General features: G+C 53.3%; 1 protein-coding gene and 1 non-coding gene across 13 annotated transcripts in view; both read left to right on the top strand.

The window, feature by feature from the left end:
- Positions 1-23,597, top strand: part of LOC108410090 (TBC1 domain family member 14) — a 239,441-nt gene that overhangs the window by 117,049 nt on the left and 98,795 nt on the right. Inside the window, exon 1 of one of the 12 annotated variants that reach the window (XM_036992796.2) lies at positions 15,310-15,328. The exons of 10 other annotated variants lie outside the window; for them this stretch is intronic. The gene's annotated coding sequence lies outside the window, so the exon portion shown is untranslated. Of the gene's footprint in view, positions 1-15,309; positions 15,329-15,574; positions 15,741-23,597 lie in introns of those variants that run through there. One more of the 12 variants, XM_036992801.2, reaches the window with a different exon arrangement.
- Positions 8,279-8,384, top strand: LOC118967428 (U6 spliceosomal RNA). The gene has a single exon (XR_005054453.1). It is a non-coding gene; the product is annotated as a U6 spliceosomal RNA (small nuclear RNA).

Here is a 23,597-nt window from a genome sequence, read left to right as displayed (position 1 = left end):
AAACACGCTCCCACATTTTTCTAGAACCCATATACTTTACGTGGAGTTAATCTTGGAGCATATATATATAGTATACAAGGAGCAAGGCTTAAGGATTCATCCTCATTTTTTCCCAGCTAGTTGACCAGCCAGCCACTCCGTTTGTTATTTAGCCCTTATCTGCCCTGATCTGAAGGGACGGCTGCGTCAGGGCTCTCTCGGTGCGACTCCAGGCCTCGCTGCTTGTTGGCTTGGGTAAGTCAATGCAAGTCAGCTGCTTAGAACAATGCCTCCTGCCTCATAAGCCCTGTTAGCCTTCGACTGGCCGGTCAGTGGGCAGCCTTCCAGGGTGCACCTCCTTGAATCACTGACTAAATTGGTGAGCTCTGAGTCTTCCTGGGTGGGCGGGGAGGTGGCACAGATGCCGGCTTCATGGAAGCATCTGAGGTGGGACCAGAGGGCACGATGGCAGTGGGCCTGCCCCTGCCCCGGTGAGCAGGTCTCCGACAGGAGGTGTCCCTGTGGCGGGTGCCGAGCATGCTTGGGCACACCCAGGTGCCTTCCCTCCTGTCCACCTACTTCTTAGGTGTGTGCCCACAGGCCACACTGACAGCTCCTTTGTCCACCTTTTGCCCCCTAAGTGCCCCACCTACCAGAGCACAGTAGGTGCTGAGCCAGGCCGTTCGGCGGGGTGGTTGTGTGCGAGTCCCCTGGAGGTGGGGCTCTGGCCTGTTGCCATCCCCAGTATTGTGACATCAGAGCAACGGGTGTACAGGCCTTTCGTTAAGTGAAGTATCTCACGCGCCCCGCCGATGCTCTCACAATTGCTGCTGCTGCCTCAGTCACCACAGGTGCTGCCCCCGGCAGGCTCTGGGCACGTGGCGTGCGTGTGTGGCCGTGCCCAGGAGGCCCCGCCCCGGCTTCTCTTGCAAGCAGCTGGGCGGAGTGCAGCGTGGACCAGCAGGAGAGCTCCTCTGCCCCAGAGCCTGCCGCTGTCTTGCATCCCTGGTGTGGGTGTCACATGGCATCTTCAGGGACGGTCGGCTCACTTTACTCACTGGTGATGACGTCACTGCCTGCCACTTGGGTGGTGGTGGTGGTGGTGTTTTCTGTGCTAGTGGAAGTGACAGCAAGCCTCCTAAGCATCATGCAGTGGTGACCCCCAGCCCTATGAGGCAGCACATTTGCCCCATTTCACAGGTGAGAGAACCGAGGCGCAGGGAGGAGTTGAGCGCTTGCCTCAGGTCTCCTACCTGGGGAGGGGCTGGGCCGGGATTCCCCCCGCGCACCATGACCACAGAGGTGCCACTGTGGTGGCACTCCCAAAACCTCCCTCTCGCCCAAATCCCACTCGGAAGCCTGTGGGGGAGTGTTGGTCGGCTGCTTCTGCCAAACCACCTTCCTCTGAGCTGAGCGAGCTCTGTGTTTCCTGCCCAGTGGCCAGATGTCCTTTTCAGAAGTCCAGACAGGGTGTCGGGCTGTGGATTCTGGTTCTGCCACCCTGTGGCTGTGCGCTCCTGGGCGAGTCAGTTCCACATCCCTGTACCCTCGTGTGTCCATGGAGGTCATGCAGGACCTCCCAGAGGGGCTGGTCAGAAAGATAAATAATGCAGCCGGCCGTGCACTAGACGTCAAGTCAGCGAGACATGGGCCCGTCCTCCGGCAGAGCCTCTGGCCCCTGTGCCATCTGTGGTCATTGGCCGGGAAAAGAGCAAAGCTGGAGGTGCAAAGGAGAAGTTGCCACACCAGGCCAGCAACTCTCAAGAAAATCACATCTGCCTTCCTCATTTCCTTCCCTTCCTTCCCCATCCAGCCATTGCAAAGCCCTGCAAGGCCCTTGCCTCGGGTCAGGCCTTTCAGAGCCTGCGCTGCTCGACGCTGACCACAGTCACATGGCTGTCATGTGGCTGGCTCAGCCCTGCCCTCACCCTCGTGTGACATCACTGTCTCCCTTCAAGGCAGGAAATCAGCTCCTCTGGCCAACTCTGCTCCCAGTTGTGGCTGGGCCAGAGGGCAAGGGCCAGGGGCCGCAGCAGAACCAAGGGTGCCCATCGTTGCCAAGCCAAGGAGCTACATTGGCAGGAGGGCCCTGGCCCTGAAGTGAGGTCAGGCTGGGGCCTGGCTGCCCCTTGTCCTCCTGACGGGCAGGCCCACGGCCTGCCGCAGCTCAGTCAGACGCTAGGCCTGCCGCTTGGTGTCGCAGTCCAGGGAACCATGTTGAGCCACGGAGCTGGGGGAGGCCTGTCTGGGGGAGCAGCAGAGCCCCACCCTCTGGCCTGCCACGTCAGCGGCCCCTGGCTTCTGTGAATCCCAGTCCGTGGCCGCAGATGGGACGCCAGTGCTCAGCTCCCTGATGGGAGGGCCAGGAATCCACACCGCATCTGCGTGCTGGCCCCCGGTGCCCCCGGTGCTGTGTGTGCTGGGGCTCGGTGTTCGTTCGTCCTCTCTTCTCGCCAGGCAGTAGCACTTCCGCCTCTGCACCCGACTGGGGGACAAGGTCCCCAGCGCACCCTGCCCTCCCTCCCTGCTCCTTTTCTCCCTGTGCTGGTTCTTTCTGTCTGCTCAAACTCGTGTGTCCTGGGGTGGGTGAGGAGGCTGGCCCAGGCCCCCCACACCAGGAGCTCCTGCTGTGGCCCAGCTGCCGTGGCCGGAGCGTCTGTACTGCGTGCCCCCCACCCCCACTCTGGGTCCTTGCCAGGCGTCTGGGGACATGCACACGGAGGCTTGCGTGGGAGGCCTGGGGGCTTGCTCAGGAGTTCTGCCCGCCCTGTGAGTTGAGTCTGCTGCTGGCTCCCCGAATCCAGGCCTTCCCCCACCTTCCGGCCCTCAGGAGGAGGGAAGCACCTCCAGACAGGCCTGAGCTGACTGCAGAACTGTGGGCTGAGGTCCCCTCCAGGGCTCGCAGAGCCCCACTGTGCACCCAGCTGGGGGCCCCAGGCTGAGTTCCCTGCGCTGGCCCAGCCTGGGGCTGGTTTCATGGCACCTCCCTCCCTTCGCTAAAGGGCAAGCAGTGTTGAAAGGACCCTAGACCATGTGTCACGAACATCAGGCTCCACCCCAGAGCCCCCAGGGGTCACCGAGGCCCTCCTTGCCTGACCGTCACCCCTTGTCATGGGCCCAATGGCTATGGCCGCACAGGACCCAATTCCTGCCGGTCATGTCAAACATGACCACAGTGTCCTCCACAACCTGCAAGCTGCCAGCCGGTGATAAAGAGCAGCGCCGCTCAGCCGGGCCCCCCCGCCTGCCAGACACGCTGGGGCTGCCTGTGCTCTTCAGGCTCACTCCAGCCTGTGGCGATCCCAGGCCAGGGCCTGCGGGGGGAGGTCAGGGACCCCACCCAGGGGCTGAGCTCACAGATCCGCTTCACGCAGCTGGTCACACGTGCCCCCACCTTGATGCCCCACATTGTGAACCTAAAACTGCCTGGCAGCTCCCCCACCGTAAGGGCTTAGTAGGGGTGCTGGATGGGCTCAGACTCCTCCACACGGTCAGGTGGTCCTTCCGGGGAACTCACTTCCCTGCCTCTCCAACCTCCCCAGACCTCCCCCGCCCTGCGCCCCCTCCCAAGCTGGGGAGGAAGTGGAGAGACTTGGCCCCTGGGTGACTCCCTCATGCTGAACACAGATCGCCCCTCGCAAACGCTTCTCCCAGGCTTGTTGGCACCACATGGGAGGGTACTGGTGCCTGGAGGAGGCTGGTGAGCCATGGAACCTTGTCACCTGCTGAGCTGTGTCCTGACCCTAATAGCCATCACAGTCATGGGGAAATGGGGACAGCAGGTTGGATCTTTTGGGGTTGGAGTGGTATTAAGCTGCTAATTAGGAGGATAAAGGTCTCTAGGCCTTGGTTGCAAATAGGGTTTAGAAACATTCATTCATTTGTTTGTTAAACAATTAGCAAGATTCTGAACCTGATGCTGGTAATGTTATTTTTCTAAATCAGTAAATCTCCCTCAACCCTAGTTCTCTACTAAGAAAAATAACACAACGTTCTTTTTTGTCTCTCCTCTGTGAGCTTCAGAGGGTCTCTCCGACTTGACTGAGCCATGACCGTTTTGAGTTTTCCAGGAGTTTGAAGGAAAGGGGTGAAGCCCCCTCAAGCCCAGGCAGCTCTCTTCGTTAGGAAGCTATTCTTATCTTGCCCACGTCTCCCCACCTGGCAGTCCCTGCACCGGAACCCCAGGCGGTCAGCAGGCTGGTGAGGCAAGATGAAGAGGGTGCAGGGCCCGGCTCTGCCCTGACCGGCCGGGTGGCCTGGCCAAGACCACGTGGCATCTCTGGGCAGGGCTGTGGGAGGAGGGAGGCACAATCTTTGGTTTTACACACTCGGGGGTGCAACCCTTCTGCAGAATGAGTTCCACATTTCATCTGGAAGAGACATGCCAGGGTCCGTCTCCACCCTATGACTCTGCAGACTGGCCTGGACAATGGAGTTTCCTTCTGGGCAGTGCCTGGCTCTCCAGCGTGGCTGCAGATCACAGAAAGTCTGGACGTCACCTTCTGGGACTGGGGAACAGAGCAGGGAGTGGGGAGCCTCTGCTGGTACAGAAATGGGGCTGCCCCTTCCCTTCCCAGGGCTGACCCCCTCCTGGCTTTCGGGAGGGAGGCCGCATAGGGCAGTAAGATCAGCCCAGGGGTGGTTCCCACTGCGTGGCCTTCTGCAAACTTTCACCCTCAGCTTCTGAGCCTTAGTTTCCTCATCTGTAAAGTTGGAAAAGTGGAACCTACTTCCTAGGATTAAAAGGGGTAACATGCCTTTTAATGCACATATGGGTATCGGACAGGTGCTGATTCCCTTGTTGGTGGCCACCAAAATCAACCCGTCAAGCCATACCAAGTGTCTGCTTAGTTTATCTGAGTCCAAAGGCAGTGTCCCAGTTGGGTGTAGCTGGGGTGGGGGCAGGGATGTGGGAAGGGACAGGAATAGAGAGGTGGGAGGGGCCTCAAAGACCTCTTGAAAGGGGTTGGGTTTTGTCTTGGGTGCAGCAGGGCACATGAACAGGGTGTGGGCAGTGGCACCATCTGTGTGGGGGAGCAGTGGTCTCTGAGGTTGGATGGGATCTTAGAAGCAGCCGATAGCAGAGACTCTTCTAGAACTTCTGTAGCTTTTCAGAGAAGATCAGCATGGCATTTCCCACCTTACCTACAATCGGCTGAGCTCAGTGCATGCATGTCAATGGGTCTGGGCAGGTGCCACGTCCAGTCTTGGGGCTAGTACTGACTAGAGGCTTGTTCAAGCCACTTCCCTCCTCCAACTGCAGTCTCTGAATCTGGAGAAAATTATTAGAAGCTTAAATCTGAGCATAGCGGTGGGTTTTGTTATTTGGTCCTGGATGGGAAAGCCCTTTGTAAACTGTATTTGAGGAACTATTAAAGCCATAACTGCATTATGCTAAAAAAGAAAAATAGTTCTCAACCTTCTGCGGCCCTAGTGGTTGGGATTGGACGATGACTGAGAATGGCTGCCAAACCATCTGGTGATGCATTGACACCACCAGAACCCACTAGTCGAAGGTGACATCACTAAAAGTAGGATGACGTGTCCACTCCCGCTGGAACGTGTAGGAAGTGCATGTATGTGGACCCTGGGAGTGATTCCTAGACGTGGACCTCTCTACTGGTGTCTGTTCAGTGTTTCCTAAGACCCTGTAAATCCCTCTCTGACACCAAATGCTATGGTGTCTTTTTTTACCTACATATATGTATAGCAGTAACAGTATTATACACAGCAGTTAATAGTCGTATAACTCCATTTGGGTTTCCGGACCCGATTCCAATATGCCTAAGTATGTGGGAGGAGGTCTCCCACACATAACACCAAATAATTCTCGAACACCAGCAGGGTGTCCGAAAACTCAACTCGATTCTGATACTATCTGCTGGAGACAGCCCCAGATTCCCACGTTAAGGGCCCCCTCCTACAGGACTGCCCTCTAGCCCCCACTCCAGACCTGGTCGCAAGCCCCAGGCAGTTCCTGCGCTTCTGACCTATAGGCTACAGACTGGAGGTCCCCATGACCTCCCCCTGGGGTTCGATTAATTTGCTAGAGCAGCTCACAGAACTCTAGGAAAACATGTTTACCAGTTTAATAAAGGGTACTTTAAAGGGTACAAGTTAACAGCCAGATGAAGAGGGACACAGGGCGAGGTCCTGAATAAGGGAGCTTCTATCTATCCCTGTGGAGTCTGGAGCCTGGTTTGGGGTGGCACATGGGAGCGTTCTGGCTCCCCGAGCATCGATGCTCTCTCTGACTGAGAAGCAGGATGCCAGAGAGCAGTGAGTTCTCAGGAGCTTTTTGTGAGGGCTTCATTGCATAGTCATGATTGGCTAAATTATTGGCCATTAGCTGATTCAGCCTCCAACCCCACCCTTGGGTGGGGTCCAAAAGTCTCTCATGAACATGACAAGACACCCATTTCACCTTTAAGGCTCTGCCGTGTTTTCAGGAACTGTGCGTGAAGACCAAATATACTTGGGAAATATATATTTGGTTATATGAATGACCAGATATGTATTTATTATAACTCATTATATCACAGACAGTCTTGAGAGGACATCGCCAAATGTCCCCCCGGGGGCAAAATTGCCCTTGGCTGAGAATCACTGCTTGAGATGAAATTCTGAGTTTACAGGAAGTGCTGGGGACAGAGGAACTTGTTAAACATTACCACAGTTGCAGCCAAATCCACAATGTGGAAAATTCTTCAAGACAAATAACCCAGTGCCACCAACACATATATATTGCATGGGAAAAATAAATGGAGGTAGAACTATTTTTATTTATTTTTTATCCTTCAATGTTTTTTATTTATTTTATTGAAGTATAACAATATTAATTGATTTCAAGTATACAACATAGTGATTCGACAGTTACATACATTATTAAATCCTCATCCCAGCTAGTATAGTTACTAACAATAAAGAAGATGTTACAGAACTATTGACTATATACTCCATGCTGTCCTTTCATCCCTCTAATTTATAATTTAGATTTTGTGCCTATTTATCCCATTCACCTAGTTCATCCACTTACCTCAAACCCTCCCCTGTGGTCACCACCAGTTACTTCTCAGTGTCTATGACTCTATTTCAATTTTTCATTTTGTTTTGTTTGTCTTTAGATTCCACATATAAGTGAAATCATACAGTATTTTTCTTTCTTCACATGGCTTATTTCACTTTGCATAACACCTTCTAGCTCCATCCGTGCTGTTGCAAATGGCAGGATTTCTTTCCTTTTTATGGCTGAATAGTATTCCATTGTGTATATGTACCACATCTTCTTTATCCATTCACCTCCTGATGGACACTTTGGTTGCTTCCATACCTTGGTTATCGTAAACAGTGCGGTGATAAACATAGGGGTGCATCTGTCTTTTCGAATTAGAGATTTTGTTTTCTTCAGGTAAATTCCTGGAAGTGGAATTACTGGGTCATATGGCAGTTCTGGTTTTAGTTTTTTGAGTAACCTCTGTACTGCTTTTCACAGTGGCTGCACCAATTGACATTCCCACCAGCAGTGCAGGAGGCTCCCATTTCCCCACATCCTCGCCAGCACTTGTTATCTCTTGTCTTTTGGATGGTGGCCATTCTAACTGGTGTGAGGTGAGATCTCACTGTGGTTGTGATTGGCATTTCCCTGATGATTGGCAGTGTGGAGCATCTTTTCATGTGCCTGTTGGCCATCTATATGTCTTCTTTGGAAAAGTGTCTATTCAGGTCCTCTGCCCATTTTTTTATTGGGTTATTTGGTTTTTTTGGTGTTGAGGGGTATGAGCTCTTTACATATTTTGGATGCTACCCCCTTATCAGATATTTAATTCACAAATGGATTCTCCCACAACATTGCCCTTTTGTTTTGTGAAGGTGTCCTTTGCTGCACAGAAGCTTTTTAGTTTGATGTAATTCCACTTACTTATTTTTGCTTTTCCTTGCCTGGGGAGATGTGTGCAGAAAGAAATTACTCATGCTTATTTATGTTCAAGAGTTTTTGCCTATTTTCTTCTAAGAGTTTTATGGTTTCATGCCTTATATTTATGTCTTCAATGCATTTCAAGTTTACTTTTATGTATAGTTAGGCAGTGATCCATTCATTCTCTTGCACATAGCTGTCCAGTTTTCCCAACATCATTTATAAAGAAGAACTCTTTTAGATTAAAAAAAAAGACATAAGAGGCATCTATCAAGTGCAGTAAGTGCCCTTTGGAATGTGATTTCTAAAGATAATTGAGAAATTATTGTTAATTTTAGTAGGTATGCTGATGGTATTGTGATTATGGTTCAAAAAAAAGAGACTGTACTCATTTCAGCAGCAAATCTACTAATATTAGAACGATACAGAGAAGATTAGCATGGCCCTATAAAAGGGTAACATGCAGATTCATGTAGCATCCTCTATTTTTTTCTTGGCCTTATGTTTCAATTCTCTAATATGAATTGAAACATAAGAACAACCACAGAGACTTACCACTGGAGAGGTTCATAGGACAAGCGGAAGTATTTTCATGTGATCTGATATATCTGAGATACACTTCAAACGAATCCTGAAAAACCTAAATAAGCATGAGGAGGAACTAAGAGAAGATTGATGAGTGTTGAGATGAATACATGGGGCTCCTTTTATTGTTCACTCTACTTTGTATATATTTGACATTTTCCATAATTAAAATTATTCTAAAGATTAAAAAAAAATGTTAGAAGTGGAAAGAATGAGGTTCTCGGTCATCAGTGGTGCCCAATCCTGGAGGGTCCGGGGGTCGGAGAGGACATTGCAGAGGACATCTGGGCCTCTGACTCCGCCCTCACGGCCTGCGCCCCTCTGCGGGGCTCGGGCCGGTCTTGAGCCGGGGGCTCTGCTGGGGCTGCACTGCCGGGAGCCCCGACCAGGGTGTCAGGGCCTTGCAGTTGTCCCCGGCCTTCCGCGCAGCGCAGGCAGGACAACACATCTCCTAGAGGTGGTGGGCAGAGCGTGCTTAGCCACACCCTGTCTGTGCCGGAGAGGTTCACTATTGGCATTTTCAAATAAGAGTCCCTGCTGCCTCAGATGGAGTGTAAAGTCAGGGCCACATCCTCACAGGCTGCCCAAAGCCTTGCTGAGCTGGGGTTATGAGGCCAGGCCGAGGTGGTGGGGGCCAAGGAGGCTTCCCACCCCTTCCTCCTTGGGCCTGCCATCCAACATGCTTCATACGCCTTGCCCTCGTCACCTGGGTATGGGGAGCAGAACAACTGGGACACAGCCCTGGCTCCTGGCTCCGAGCCTGGGTGTCTTTCCTGACCCTACATGGTCTCCCTCCACAAGCTTCTGGAGGCTTCTTTTATGTCGTCAACTTGGACATCTGCCTGGAGCCTTGATGGAAAACCGAGGCAGGCTTGGTGGCCTCCGTGTCCCCAGAAAGTGGGTCTGAGTCGCCCCCTGGAACCCACCTGCTCCCCTCCTCTGGGTGGCACTGCACCTTCCCCTCCTCCATGCAGACCCCTTCCTGCCCCTCCTTGGGCCCACTCCTCTCGCAGCCCTCCCTCTCCCCAGGGATCGAATCTCCCCAAGTCCTCCTAAGGTGATCCATGGCCATCTCCATTCTACAGATGAGGAAACTGGGGCTCGGGGAGGGGGGGCGTGCAGGTGTGGTGTGGGCGGGGCCTCTCCCCCAGGACAGGAGGCGAACCAGTTGTCCTGTCAGTCACCATACCAAGTGGTGTGGGGGTCCAGAGTCGGGGTATGGAGCCAGAAGGCCTGGGTTCAAATCCTGCCTGTATACTTAGCAGCTGCGGACCTCGGGCAGGGAGGCCCCCCTGTCGGAGCCTTGGTTTTGTCTCCGTGACACGGGCAGGTGTAAGGATGAGGGGAGCGGACGTACAAGGTGCAGGGCTCAGCAAGGCTTTGCTGGTATTCCCTCTGTGGGGGCCCCAGGCACTGCACAGAGACCCCACAGGCAATTGAGTATCTGTGAAGGGGGCCCCAGGGCTGCTGAAGCCGAGTAGCAGCCTGGGGGTGGGGATGTGGGTAGAGTGGTGAGGGTCACAGCACCTGGGTAACGCTTTGAGCCACACCCTGGAAGGGACTAGGAATTCGTGGAAAAAGGGAGTCCCGGGTGTTCTGGGCAGAGGGCTGAGCAGGTGCAGAGGCTCAGATGTGAGAGCTCAAGGTGCTTCTGGAGAGCCCCCAGTTGTTCTGAGAGCCTGGAGAGACCTGGGGCCTAGTGACAGAGCCTCACGTAGAAGGCACGGTGGTCGTTGGGTGTGGGAAGAAGCTGCAGCCCCTGGCCCACCACTACCCTCTGCACCCACCCCGTTCAGCCCCCTGAGAACTCTAAATTGCTTTCTGATGGTGGCACCAGCAGGCAAGTCTGAATGCATTTAAAAAACAAGGTGATTTGGAAAATTCCACTGCTGTAACATGGATCTCCACCCCATGTGCTATCTGTTTTCTTCAGACCTAGAACCTTCTGGCCTCCAGGTCTGGACATCTCCTAAGAATCAGTGGGCCACAGGCCACAGGGGTCCCCTGGGTCTCCACCCTCACTCCCCTAAGGCCATGAGTTCCATTATTTGGAGGATCCATTGGTTTCACTATAACTTACTTCTTCTGGTCAATTACTCAGGATGCTCTGGGAATGAGTGACCTTTGGGGTCAGACCCACCTGGATTCAAAAATTCCGAGTGAAATGGGGCAACGCTATGACTTCAGCGAGCCACTGGGGTGGCTACGGACACTGTCCCAGAGGGGGCCCACACAGACTGGGCCCGCCTGGCTCCGTTTCAGCGCCCTCAGCGTTGGGCCAGTGTTGACCACCCAGCCTCTTGGGGCACAAGCGTCCCCATTCACACCGTGGGAACGGTACTCGCCTTACGCAACTCTAGGCTTTGTTGAGAAGGAAGGGGTGAGCCCTCATCTGACGGTCCCAGGTCACTGTGCTTCTCAAGGTCTGTTCCCTGCCCGTCAGCGTCTTAGCGCATGTGCATTATACACAGAGTATACATTTGCTGTGGGGGAAACCTACAATTTCAAAGCATGTAAGGGCAGAGGGTAATCTTGTGTGTTCAGATATTCATTTCAGTGTTTTTTCCTGTTTATTCCAGGGATGACGATTAGTCTATAGTCTTTAATTATACTTTATTTGTAGTTTAGTGTCACTCTTTTAACTTAAGCCTCTCCTCTGTGCTATCATAAATTCTTTAAAGGTTTTTTTAATGGCTACATATAAGTCTGTCTGTTTAGTTAACCTTCCCTCATGGTTGGACATCTACATTAAGTCCACTTCATGGTTGTAAATAACACTGTGGTGAACATCTTTTTACCAGTCTTTGCCTAAATTTGGGGGTAAATTTGTAAGTATTGATAGCTTCCTTCAAGTCTATCAGGCCAAAGGAATTCTGTGCGTTAAAATTTTCTCCTTTGCTGGAGCCATGCCTTTTCTCTTTCATGAATGTGCCGCTTCTCGGAGTTCCACTTTCCTGAATTCACTGATTTTGACCTTCTGCAAGTAGGAAACAGGTAACTGCACTTGTTACTTGAGTGAAGTATAAATAGCTGGCTCTGGTGTGCGGAGCTGAGTGTCCCTTCTTCAGCAAAGCACAGAGGGCCGTGTGGTTACTCTGGCTGTTCTGACACTTTTCTGTCTGCATCTCTGGCTGTCTTCTGTGGGTCTGAGGTTGCTGGAAGGCTGACCTCCAGCTATTTGGGCTGTTCCTACCTCTGTTGTTTTCTTACATTGCTCAGTTTCCAGAAACAGCAAGAGTAACTCAAATTCCAGGCCGAGCGTCCTAGGAACGAGCGCACCCACCCCCACTGATGGAGGTGATACTTCAAGGGAAAGAGGCGGCGGTTTCTTGAAGGCCCATGGACCAAAGGGAGGCTCTTGGAATTCCTGCAGCCTGTGCATCTGCCTCTGCTGCGTAGCAATGGGCCCACTGCCAGACAGAGTCCTGAAAGGAGCGTGACGGCCACACTTTACTATTCGTCATGCCTCGTCCCTCTGGCTCTGAACAGAAGCCAGGAGGCAAGGAGAATAGGAGGAAGGACGGGGGTGGGTAGGAGCTTCTGGATGGTGGTGGGCAAGCTGTCCACTGCACCAGGCGGCTGCACCTCCCAGGGCCTCTTTCTTCACCTGCAAAATGGATGTTGGCTATGCCAGCTTGGCAGGTTGTGGGGTTCAACTGCAGTAAGGGGGTGAAAGCACAGCGCGGGGCACCTGGGATGGCCTCAGGTACAGATGCAGGTGCAGGTATGATCAGGACTTAGTCATCCCGTTGACAAGTATTTGTGGGGCTCACATTTGGAGACTGGGGAAGGGCCAGGGGCAAAATGCACGTTTGGGAGACTAGATCCCACATCTCCCAAGAAGAGACGCAAAGACTGTTCGGTGGGGCAGGAGGCCTCTGTTCTGCGTCCTGTGCCCACCTCCCACCCCACCTGACCTTGGGCCCTTCCCGCTCTCTCTCCCTGGGCCTCAGTTTCCCCTCTGAATAATGAGGGGGTGGGCTTTAGCATCTGAAAGGGTCCTGCCATCCTGCTTGTGACTGTTCTGGGATCTGCATCTGGTCAGTCAACCATTTTCCTTGCAAGAGGGTGTGTCTGCATTTGGGAGTCGCCACACCTGTCTGCTCCGTGAGACTGGGGCAGAGTGTGGGCTGTTGAGGGGTTGGCTCAGGGGTGCTTTCCATGGAGAGTGACACCCAGGGGAGGGCGACCCTCTCCTCCCTCAGTAACTCAGGGAGTTGGAGGCTCAGCCGTCAGGCCTGAAGAAGCCCCTCTGTGGGCCTCTGAGAAGCCTGGGCGTCTCTCCTCGACACGGGCGGGCTCACCGACCCACTGCACTGCTGGGAGCCGCGGAGAGCTTCCCAGATGTGCCAGGAGCTGACACAGCCGGTGGTGCACATTTGTCCGTCATTCCTATTTACTTTGATTCATTTAGTCCTTACCCAACTTGGGGGTCAGGGGGTACCATGAGCCTTGTGGGGACGGGGAGAGCTGGGGAGGGGAGGGAGAGTGCCCGGACTCACCTGAGGCAGGGTCAGCCAGGCCCAGAGGCTACCACTCACCTGTCCTGTGCCCCAGCTGAGGAGAGGGAGCTATAGGGGTGGTGCTTGCCCACCAAGCAGCAGTGTTACAATCCTCAAAGGAGTGTCTGTGGTGAGCAATATTTTGGGAACCTCAGGGTTCTGTGTGCACAGGGAACCTATGGCTTCACCGGGGTAGGTAGCAGCAGAGGTGGGATGTGGCACTGCCAACCCTCCTATAGTCCTTGTCTCTGTGTCCGAGGTGGGGACTGGGAGGCGGAAGGGCCCTGAGAGGATGTGAGCGTGCAGAGCTACACAGTTCATCTCGCTCACTGCACAGTCGACCCTTGAGCGATGTGGTGTTCAAGTGCATGGGGCCACTCACATGCAGAATTCTGTCAGGAAATAGACTGGAAAATTGGAGATTCATGACAATTTGAAAAACATTTTCTGTAGCTTCCTTTATTGTCAAGAATATAGTATATTTTACATGTAACATATATACGTGTTAATTGCCTATCTATGCTATCAGTAAGGCTTCTGAAAACAGTAGGCCACTAAGCTTTTGGGGGTCGTCAAAAATTATATGTGGATTTTCAACTTCAAGGAGGGGTAGATGCCCTTAACCCCCATATTGTTCAGGGGTCAAGTTTATTTTTGTTAGGCTCAAGTTGTGGTGAGGATTTATCTTGAACACTTCTGGGTGCTGATAACAAGGGGTAAGAAATGGGCAAAATCACCTTTATGTGACTGATGGGCTTCCGGAGGGCTCTGGATTGGGGTAGGAGAATAAGGGGCAGCAGGTGGAGAGGGTGGAGAAAAGGCAGACAGACAGCACCAACTGCAAATCTGGGGATCACAAATCTATTTTGGTTCTGGAGTCAGAACAATGGTTCCCAGTTATTGTGAGGTTTTAAAACTCTTAAGACTCAGAATGAGGGCTGGAAGGGATTTTGAGAGTCACAAGAAACACTGTAAAAGCAGATTTATTAATCTGATATATTAAATTGCTAATTAAGTCAGGCCCAGAGCAAATCTGTACCTTGTGTTTTCTTAAAATAAGCTGGAGAAAACACATTGTGGTTTAAGAACTAGCATAATTTTTTTCTTATAACCACCCAGCTTCCCTTATGCACCAAGCCCTGTGAAGGGTGTTAATGTATTCTATTAAGAGATTGTTTTTTTTAAAGATCTCACCCCCTCTGGCCATCACAACTAACAGGTGCTAAAAGTTACACAGTGGGGAGAAACATGTCAGGGAGGTCTTTGGTCCACACTAATGACTATAGCCCGGACTAATCAGTTTTCCATCGCATGCTTCAAGCTGCTTTCTGTGATGGAGAGGTTATCCTTCCTGTCCCTGACCCCTCTGCGAGCTCAACTCCTCCAGTAGATTCAACTGGTCCCTCTCTCTGAGGTTTCCTCTTAGTAATTGTGCCTGGGATAGACCTCAGGGCTCTTGCTCACTAGGAGCCAAGCCGAGTGGAGCGCCCAGGCTTTGCAGTTCCCAGCCACTGGAGTTTTTCTCTTGCCTTGGTATCCCCAGAATATAATGATTTAACAAATATGTAACTGCCTACTATTGGCCAGGCCCAGGGGACACAGCAGTAAACAAGATAAGCCCCATTTGGCTCAGGAAGCCTAGATTCCAGGAGCCGGATGAACGAGGATCAGTTACCAGCTAACAAGAGTTTTCTTATTCCAGCCTGGCAGGGTCTCGAAAGGAGGTCTGGGATGGGGCATCCGGCTTCTGACCCCTCAGCTACTGACAGGCTCTGGGACCCTGGGCCAGTGACTTCACTTCCCCAGGCTTTGATCATAGGCCCTTCTCTGGAGTGTCTGCAACGTTGACGTAGCTAATCACAAAACCGTCAGTCCAGCGGTTCCCAGGCTTGTCTGCACATTACTGTACCTCACCTCCAGAGGCCGATTTAATTGGCCTGGGGCGTGGATGGGGCTTTGGAATTCTCAAAGATCCCCAGGCGACACTAAGTGCAGGCCAGTTTGGGATCCAGGGCGCCGGGCACTATGTGACCGTTCAATAATACAGAATTACCAGAAAAGCCCGTTTTGCAGATTGGGAGACTAAGGCTGGCCCGGGCTGATGGCGAACCGACGTCCCGAGGCCGCACGTCCCGGGCCAAGTTAGGTGTCGCCCACACGAACCTCCGCCCTCGGCCGGTGCGGCGGGGCCCGGGTTCCCAGGTCCCCAGGACACCGGCCCGGGGCAGGGGCGCCCATCGATGCGCTCCGCCACTCGGCTCCCCAGGCCTGGTCCCTGCCTGCTCGTGCCCCTGCCCCCTGCCGGCCGCTTCCCACTTCCAAGATGGCCGCGGCTGGAGCCGACCAGGTAGGGAGGCGCCTGGCGGGTGTCTGGGGGGTCTCGGCCCTCCCTTCGTGGCTCCGCTTGGCTCTCGGGAAAGAAGAGGGTCGGCGACACTGCTCCGGGGCCCGCAGCGGGAGGGCAGGCGCGCAGAGCACCCGGCTCGGGCAGCGACGGGGAAGGCAGCCCGGGCGGAAGAACGGCGGCGGCCGGCGCGGGGCGGGGCCTGGGCGCTGTGGGCGGGGCCAGGCGCTGTGGGCGGGCCGAGGGCGGGTGAGGCTGCGCGCCCGTTTGTCGCGGGCCGCTCGCGCGCACCTGCCGGCTCGGCCCGCCGCCTGCCGTGCCCGGGTGTCCTCGCCGCGGAAGTTGCGGGTCCCGAGGGGGCCTGGGCTGCTGGCCCGGGGGTCCCGGAGATGGCGTTGGAGCCGCACTGACCCCGGTACTGCGGGCCTCCGGCGGGGGGCTGACCGCGAGGCGGGGGCCGGGGCGCGGGGCCGCCGCCACCTGCTGCAGCGGCGGCCGGAGCCGGGAGGCGGCCTGAGCGGGCGGGCCGGGCCGCGGGGCCGGGGCCTGCGCGGCGGCCGCTTCCTCCCGCGCAGGGGCGGTGCGCGCGGCCGGGGGATCCTGGCGCGGCTCGGGCAGCGCTCGGCTCCGCCGCCGCCGGGAGAGACGCGTGCCCTGACGCTCTCCTGTTCCGGAACTTGCGAAAACTTTTCGCCTTCAGACGCGCAGAGCTCTCCGGCCCGGAGAGGGGCGCACTAAGCGGCCCCGCTCGGCCACCGGGGCCGCCCGCCTCGGGTTCCCCGACCCCGGAACCCCCGTCCACCTCCAGGCCCCCGGGAACCTCCTCCGCCTCGGGGCCCCCGGAGCCCCCTTCCCCTCTGGGTCCCCGAATCCCGGGACCCCGTCCACGTCGGAGCACCTGACCCCCTTCCTTCTCGGAGGCTGCGTCCCCGGGCCACAGACACCTACCCCCCAGTCCTCGGGGACCTGTGCCTGGGGCTCCTCCTCCGTGCGGGGCCGTCTGCTCCGCAGGGGACCCGGCTGGGCGGCGAGCTGCCCGAGAAAGGAGCCCCTGTGGCTCAGCGCTGCGGGGTGAGGCCGTGATGAGGGGGGCTCCCCAGGAAGCCCCAGGACTGGCCCCGCAGGCCCTAGACTGGAGGCCCAGATAGTATTTTAGTGGCCTGATCCTTGCTGGCCGTGTGAATCCATTTTGTCGTAAAATTGCACGGGGCACCACTTTCTCTAAAGAGGAATTGAAAGCTTAGCTTTGGAAAGTTGTCGGTGCAGGGCGCCCCCGGGCATTGCCTGACTGTTTACTGAGGCCCGCTGACGGGGAGGGGGCCTGGAGCCCGCATCCGCCGTGCCCGCACTGTCAGGGGCTCTGCCTGGCCGGGCCAGGCCTGCGGTGGCCTTAGAGCACTTGCTCCTGCCCATTTTATCTGGCTAGTACCAACCAGTGGCTCAAGTTTGGAAATGTCTTCTGCCCGACTTCTTACCCCAGCACACCTGGGTTGCCCCTAACCCCCAACCCAAGGCTGTCCTAGTTGTATATATGTTGACCCCCTGAGATTGTGGGCTCCACGAGATCCTCAGCCCTAATGCGAATCTGGCATATACGTGGGGCTCAGGGTTGTTGAGTGAATCCTCCCTTTGGGAAACATTAAAGGAGGTAAAGTAACTGGTTCAGTCACCCCGCATGAGCGAGGCAAGGGTGAGATTCAAACTGAGGCACGTCACTGGGCTAGGCAGGCCCTGCTCGCCTTAGTGTCCTCCATGGGCCTGACAGGTGCCTGCCCTGCTGCGCTTTGCCCGGGGCTGCGCTTACTTTATTCTTGTGAAAGTGAGTTTTCACAGTTCTGGCCCAGCCCACCTTCTCCCGTTCAGGGTGGTGCTGCCTCACCTGGTTTCCGCAGCAGGCCCCCTGCAGGTCCTCTCCCGGCTCCATCCTACTGGCCTCCTCTCTGCCCCATGGTGAGTTCCTGTCTCTCCAGGCTGCACTCTCTCTGGCTGTGCTCAGTGGAAGCCCCTCTAATGGGAGGACACAGCTTATCAGAGCAACTTAAGTTAGAATTTGTCCCCTCGTTGTCATCGTCATGTCCCCATTGCAGCCCAGGGCACTCCTGCCCAGAGTGTTGGGAGGGCTTATGGAGCTTGGAGGCCTTGGAGAAGATTTGTCATCAAAATAGACATTTATATGTAATACATAAAAGAAGATTTTAGGAAACTGAGTATGTATTACCTGAATATTTTAAGGCAGGTATAAAATCGCTAGGACCTGGATTGTTTAGAATTCTAGGTTGTCAAGCTGGAAGGACCTCAGTTTATAAATGGGGAAGTGGATGCCCAGTGCTCAGTTGGTACCACAGAGCAGGTGTGAGGAGAGAGATTAGTGGCAGGAAGAAGCTGTACAGGGAGGCTGTGCAGGCACGAACTGGCTGTGTCTGGGCTTGCACATGCAAATCAGTTGCCAGAGGAGGGGGCCGGAGCTGGCTGGCCAGATCTTGTGCCCGGGAAGGAGTAACGCCAGCCAGCATCTTCTGAGGCTTGGCTTGTGCGAGGCACAATTCTAAAGGCTTTATGTGGATTTTGTCCCCTCGTCTTGTCAGTTGCCTAATAAGTTAGGGTCTATTGTCCCCATTTCACTACCTGGAAATTTAGACACAGGGAAGTTAAGAAACTAGTCCAAGGTCACACAACTGGTAAGTGGAAGAGCCAGGGTTTGTACCCAGGCAGGCTTCCTCCAGAACCTGCATTATTTTTCCCCCGTGTATGTTATTTTTACAACTTTTCTGTTGAAGTCTAACGTGCACACAGAGAAGTGTAAAAATTGTTAAGTGTTTAGCTTATCGATTGTCACACAGTTTAGTGTCAGTATTCTTAAACACTCCAGTGAGCCATGTATGGGTCTTAATGTCAGACCTGCTTTGAATCCTCTTTCTGTCGCTGTTACTCAGCCACTCTGAATCTCACAGTTTACTCAGCAGACTTGTGATGCTTTGAGCACGTGATAACACCTAAAATGTTTGGTGCATGGTAAATGTTCAGTAAATGTTTTCTTTCACTAATAATTAAGATTATAAATTACATTGCTTGTTAAATAGTCTAAATACTTTCTTAACCTGTCAGTTGCCTCTCAGTTATTTTATGATGATTTGTATCAGTAAATCATTCTGTGTAGTTGAAACATTTTGGGGTAGTGGGGTCCACCTCCCCTGTGCATTGGAAGCACCTAATTTAAAATGTTCCACCTATGCCTTTAAGCAGAGGTGGGTTAAATGTCTGCTCCTTAGGTTGTGAAGGAGCCTTTGGGGACCCTCAACAGTTTAATCCCAGTTTCTGCCTGGTTTGCTGATGGACTGAAACTTCAACAACATTGTATTGAATTTCAGGTGCCTTCAAATTGCCACTCACCCTCCAGAGGAATAAATTGAACTTCTCCAGGAAATTCTTTCCTAGGATTATTTTTATCCTAAACAGTAATCCATATAAAAACCAAACTACCTTTATAGCTGGCTTTTCATTCTACATAACGCAAAGTACCTCATTATTTTAGGCCATTTGTGCAGCAGTGGGAAGAGCGAGCACTTCATGTCCAATCGGCCCTGTGCCTCCATACATGCCTTGACCGTTTGTGCCCTGGTCTCCTGGGAGATGGTACTGATGGTACCCTGAGCACTCCGGGTCATCATGGAGGTTACATGGCTGGTGTGTATGGACACTGAACTGGTGCCCAACATGTAATGCACACCCGGTGAGCAGAGACCACTGTTCATGTTAATTGTTAATGCTGAGACATCTCAGAGCCAGGGAGCCTTGTGCCTGTCTTTCCAGGGTCCTTTCTGCCTAAGCCAGGACCTGAATTAAAAACAGAGACTCCCAGTGGTCGGTGGTTGTGGAGCCTTCTGCAAAGCAGGCTGATTCACATGACAGATGCCACCTAGATCCATGGGTTCTCCTTGGTGTTAGAACTGGATTTCAGAGGCTTTGCTGGCCTGCTGCTCCTGAACGGTCCTGTCCCCCAGGGTCAAGATGAAGGCCTGGTAGAGCCACTGCTCCCTTGGGGAGGCTGGTAATCCCACCGGAATCCACACCGGGAAACATGCAGGGCCCCTGAGAGGCCTTGTGGAGAATGATGTGGATGCTGGAGAGAGGATCAGGTGGGGCCCTGTCTGCAGAACCCTGGGCAGATCCCTGCTTGTGTCTCAGCCCAGCTTTGTTGTCCCCATCTGTACACTGGCGGAATACAGTCTGCTCTTTCACAGGAGGAGTGAGGGGGAGAGGAGACGCTCGGTGTCTGCGCAAGGGCTGTGTAAAGCAGTTTGCCAGCGGGCCTTGGGGTCCCAGCTGCTGCCACATAAAGGGAGAGGAGACCTTGGGTAAGCAGTGGGCCTCAGTTTCTTCCTCTGTGCAGTGGGGATAATACTTAGCACATAGGGCTGTTGAGAGCTGTGAAACACATGAAGTGCCTGGTACTCATCAAAGTTAGTTTTATGGTGATGCTCTGGGGCTGACAGATGGGTGGCAGAAAGGAGCAGTGTGTTCTTGACTCTGAAGATAGGGGGTCGGCGGTGGAGCTGGGTTGATGGGAGGCCTGGCAGCACAGGCGAGTGCACCCTGCTCAGAGGACTGGCAGTGGTGACTCGTGCCGATGGGGCCTGAGGGATCCAGAGAGGAGCTGGGACAAGGTGGGCTGCGTATAGCATGTGCCCCGGGACAGAGCTTGCTGCCAGAGGATGTCTGCAGGGATGCAGCATTACTGTTCCTTGAAGCCCTAATGGGTGGGTTTTCCTCCTGGAGACTTAACTGTTTGGTTTTGGCTTCATGAACTGTTCCTTTTTTAATGAAGACTTGGTCAAGAGCTAGTCCCACTCCTTTTTAAGGAAGAGAAAATTAGAGTGTTGTTGAAGATGGAACTGTTTTCCAAAGCCTTATTCAGAATCACTGGCTGTCCACTTTCTGACTTGTGTTGAGCTAAAGATGTGGTTCTGGTGGAGTGAAAGTTGTTGGAGTGTCTTGGGACACTTACCCTCCTTGCTGCCGCAGAACTCAGTTTTGTGACAGGTAAATAAAGTTCAGATGGTCTTGCTGCCTGGAATAAAAACAGTCCTGCCCCTACTGTCCTTGGTGTCCTGCATATTTTTCTCTTGTGCGCGAGGTGACGGCTGGTCAATGTTAAACTTGTGTCACATACCTGGAAGAGGGAGAGCCGGGGGCGCAGACTGCTGTGGTCCCCAGGCAGGGCCTGGATTAGCCTGGGAAACAGCTGCAGGGGGAGCATTTGTTTCACCCTCCTGAACCGTCAAGTGTTGACAGCTTTTCTTGCCATCCGGTTTAGTAGCTTACACGATGCATAGGATGGTCATCGCTGAGCTGCCGACATGCTATCTGCACAAGGTGCTGGAACTTGATGGGACAGGTTCTCTTCCTCTTGTTACCTCACCTGCGCACCTGTTCTTGAAACGTGACCTGGTGCTCAGCAGACGCTTCTTGGATAGACTGTCTGTGAAACCTGCCCACTTCGAATGTAGTTGTTACTAGTAATAATTCATCAAATAGATCTTTGAATCATGATCCATGCCAGGCATGGCCAGGCAGTGGTATGAAGAAACTGTTAGCCTTGTGTCTGCCTGGAGTTTAGAAGCCAGTAGGGAGAGACATGGGAACAGCCATAAATACAGGTGGGGTGTGGCCGGGAAAGGAGATGAGGAGGAAGGAGGACCTGCAGCTTCTGGGGAGGGTTGGGGAAGGCTTCTCAGAGGAAGTGGCCTCGGAAGTGTGGCACATGCGACCAGATGCCCAGGGCGCTGATGGCCGAGCTGGGGAGCATACCCCAGGCCGTGGCGCAGTACAGCGGGTTTCGAGAGGTGTGGGTGACAGCACGAGGCTGCTGAGGCTGGCAGGGACAGATCTGGAGGGCCCTGTGCCAGCTCAGAGAATTCAGGCTCATTTTGTCTTTAGGACACGTGTGACTCGGAGGCAGGCCGTCTGCAACTGGTTTCCCGGCAGGCTCCCAAAGCCCACCCTGCAGCCTGTCTCAAAAGCGCGTCCTCTGTGCAGCCTCCAGCGTCAGGCACTGTCGGAAGGCAGGCGCTCTGGAGTGCGGCTTCTGGTTTCAGGCCCTGGCGGTGCCAGGTGGAAGGGCTTGAGGACAGGTGGCCGTGGCCCCTGCACGCTGGGTTTCAGGGCGTGTTGCAAGCGGAAGTCCTTCTTCCCTCTTCGGGTCATTTCCCCGAAGGCTGACACCCTGTTCCTGAGGTCTAAGGAACTTAAACTGGACTCGGAGCCAGCGGAGCTCCAGAGGACGCTTAGCCTCTCTTTGCAAGAGGCCCCTGGGCTCCTCTCCACGGCTCCTGAGGCCGAGGCGGCAGGTGGGGAGGAGGGCCACCTTGGGGTGCTCTTTCCTTTTCTCCACGCTTTCCTCTTTCCTCCCGACTGAAGGAGGGGTCCTCGGCTTGCTTAACACACTTGTTATGTGTTCCTGTCTATTCTAGTGTTACATTTGTAGTTTAAATTAATTTTTTTGCAGGTATTTGAGCTATTTCTGTGGCTAAAGCAGAGGAAACACACATCCATTGGGCGCCCACTGTGTACAGATGTGTTCACCAAACCTCATTTCATTTCTCCTCAGAGCAGCCTGTGAGTTATGTGGTGTCACCCTACTTTACTGCTGGGGAGGAGGGGAGGTGAGGCTCAGAGAAGTTGAGGTGTCTCCCCAGCTGGTAAGTGGCAGAGGCGGAGTATCAGTGGGCCGGTCACGGACTCTCCTCTCTGTTTACTGTGGGGATTTTCTCTTAAATTTATGGCTTTTTGCCAGTTTGGCCTGTTGGAGTTTTGATGGTGTTTTGATAATTCTAATTGCCTTTGATATTGGCAAGGATTAGCTCTTAACTACATGCTAAAAATTTCTTACTGTATTTTCCTTATCTTTAAAAAATGTAGAACTTGCACATTTGCATACACTTTGATCTCCCAGTGTCTTCGGACTGTGAATCCTGTTGTTTGACAGCACGGTTCAGTTCAGGGATTGTCCTAGAGCAGGGTCCCAGAGGTAGTTTTCTACGGAGTTGCTCCCGGCTGGAGACTCAGGGCATAAGCTCCAGTCCAGGAAATTCAGGGCAGTGTGAATTGTGAGACATTGAAAACCTGTTCATGTGTGGTGAGGTGATAACTGGATCCTTTCAGAGGTTGAACTGAGTTTTTGTTTGGTAGGTTAGAGAAGCACTTTATTTTGTGCTATACCTTTATAATTTCATTTATGTATTAAACTCTAATTTTGTTTGTGTTTGCATTTTGGTGTAAGAGAGTTACCTTCTAAGAAAAATTGGTACCGTAACCAATTTTTGATAACCGATTAGTACAGCACCTTGATGAAGTAACCCTTCCTTACTCATTGGATCATATTTTAAGTGTTATTTATAGTTCAGTCTGTTTCTGAATTCATTCCTTCATATTTCTATTTTTACTCAAGGGCCACTCTGTCTAACTGGTTGGTTCCTTCAGTTTGTGGAAGGGAGGAGAATTACCCGCCCCCTCCCCACCACTTTTCCTTTAATGAATTTGCTTTTGCTGTGTTGACATTGAAAGGCAGGCAAGGCTTCCTGGAGGGGAGCAGGAAGGCTCACTGCAAAAGCTAAAATAACACCCAAAGGAGGTGGTTATCATTGTCACTGCCATGCTTCAAAACCTTCACGCTTCCACTGGCTGTTTGCTGATAGCAGCTACCGCCAGAGCCTGCCTGGAAGCCGGGTGTCTGTGGGATGCATTCCCCCTGGTACTCTATTTCGTTCTCCCAAGGCAGTCTAGCGGAGCTAGGATTAGAACCCAGGGATGTCTGGGTCCAGAGTCATGTTCTTCATGTCCTTCTACTCCCTGGATCAGAGTTAAATATACCACCAGGTTTCTTTACTCTGGACATTTTGAAGTCCAATAGAAGGCAATACAGGATGTACCAGACTCCTCAGTCTGCTGGGGACCATGCTCCCCAGGCTGGTGTGCCTCCCAGTTCCCTCATTCCCACCCCATTCTTAGGCCAGAGGACTGGGGGCGGGGCCTAGATGTGTGTGTGTGTCGCTGACAGCCTTGTCCTCTCTTTTCAGTCGTGTTTATTGTAGGTTTATGGCCTTTATTTTTCCTTTATTATCCATCTTCATTGAGCCAGCCTGTCACCTGGGCTTTTATAACCCCCAAACTAAGCTATTCAACCCCTGTTTGGGGGGTGAGTCCCAGAGATCCCAGCTCTGCCCCCAAGTTAACAGTATAATCATGGACCTATTTCTTAATCTCTCCGAGCCTC

The sequence above is a fragment of the Manis javanica genome, chromosome 5, assembly GCF_040802235.1.
Source record: "Manis javanica isolate MJ-LG chromosome 5, MJ_LKY, whole genome shotgun sequence".
Lineage (NCBI taxonomy): Eukaryota > Metazoa > Chordata > Mammalia > Pholidota > Manidae > Manis > Manis javanica.
Note: the sequence above shows the minus strand (reverse complement) of the source record. Positions and strands in the feature narration are given on the sequence as shown.